The sequence below is a fragment of the Colobus angolensis genome, unplaced genomic scaffold (genome assembly GCF_000951035.1).
Source record: "Colobus angolensis palliatus isolate OR3802 unplaced genomic scaffold, Cang.pa_1.0 Scaffold328, whole genome shotgun sequence".
Classification (NCBI taxonomy): Eukaryota; Metazoa; Chordata; class Mammalia; order Primates; family Cercopithecidae; genus Colobus; species Colobus angolensis.
Window position 1 is genome coordinate 439,902 of NW_012116577.1, and position 1,855 is coordinate 441,756.

Genomic DNA, 1,855 nt, shown 5'->3' on the forward strand with positions numbered 1-1,855 from the left:
CGGCCTCCCAAAGTGCTGGGATTACAGGCGTAAGCCACCGTGTCTGGCCCTATGTTTACTAGACTTTCTATTACCATTGATGGTACAATCTCCATCCCAGTAAACAATATATCCTGTCATTCAGAGTCATAGGTTTTTGAACATATTTTTTGGTGGTAGTTGTTTCTTTGTTTCCCCTGGACCACCCTCGACCTGATGCAAATGAACTCAAAGATTAAAGACACAGGAAGAATGGAACACGAGAAAAAAAGAATACATTGGTTAATATTTTGAGGACAATATTCCACCATGTAAGTATAATTCTATCACACGGAAATGTTCTAGGACCTATCCACCATTTGAACAGTATCTGTATGTGAAAATATTGTTAGGAAGGTATGACCAGCTGCTGTAGGGAACCACCAGGGGAGACTGCTTCCCATCATCCTATTCACATAACCACTAAGCAATTGAACCAAGGACTCCTCCAGCTATGAGCTGGGCAGCTGAGAATCTGGAGCTACCTAGGGCAGTGTAAATCTTCAGATATCCTGCCCCATTCTGGGCTTGCTTCCTGCCTTGTTTGCCTATTGTCTCTTGAGCTTTTCTTTGTATTTGGAACCACTAATAGCCCTTTCCTTTGAGCAAGGATTTATCTTCTTCCATGTTGACTGTGACTAAACAAAGTCTCTGCAGCTTTGGCTGTTATCTCCTGTCTCTGAAAGTAGCCTATAGCTTCTTTTTAAGAAAAAAAATGGGGACAGACAAGGGAAAATCACTTTTCAGGTCTAATTCTGAAATTTGCCACTATTTGGTCTCAGGGAAGAATCTGTGCTTTAGTCTTAAATCATTGGAACTCACTTCTGAAATTAGACACTTGAGTTGAGAATTACATTCCTCACACAAGGATTTAGGCACATAACAGACTGCACTGACATGTGCCCTCATTTAGGAGAGAATATACAGTCAGTTTATATCAGGAAAGTCATCCTAGGCATTCTGTCCCAGAAGCCAGAGCAGGCGTTCTGATGTGGAGACAGGGAGCCTCTGAGGGAGGCACAAAAAGGAGGAGAGAAGATAGGACAAGGCCTGTGTAAGAGGGAACTGCCATCCCTTTTCCTCTGTCCTCAGCAACCCTTGCCTAGCTCTACAAATCCTACCGTGGGTTATTTCTAGACTGTTGCTAAAACAGGGATGAATGGTGGGGAGAAGATAAAATGGGAGAGTAGAGGAATTCCAGGGATGTGATGGGAAATTCAATCACCATTTCATTAGTTAGGTTTTGCATGAGTCAGTTGTATGTATATTAGGAACTACCTGGAAGATTGGACAGCGTTCTGCATTCTTGAATAAGAGAACTGATACCTGAGTGAATTTGCCAGCTTCCCAAAGAACATCTGCCCAATTTTTGGGTTTGAAATCTCTGTCTTTCTCAGCATTTTCCACAAGTGTTCATACTGATTGTGTTAACCACCTTGGTGTTTATGGGATCAATGCTATTTTGGTTCTATAATGTCTTTTCTGGAGCCTCACGAAGGTCAAGGTCTCAGAGAGCATTTAGAGAATGAACGAAATGGTTATTTTCTATAAGTTAAGGTAGCAAGACTTTGTGGAAAATTTCCTAGGATTGAATGGTTGGAATAATAAGAGCCCCTATTTATCGAGTATGTTCCATGTGTCAGGCACTGTGCTTGCTTCTCAGTTCACATGCAATAATTCATTCTATGTTCAAAATAATCCCATGAGGTAGCATCATGACACCAATAACTGCCAGCTGCAGTAGACACCTATGTAATGAATGGGGAGATAGTGGGAGACATCTGAAAAGAAAATCTCTGGTGGGAAGAATGCCAATTAAAAAGAACAAGCCTGAATT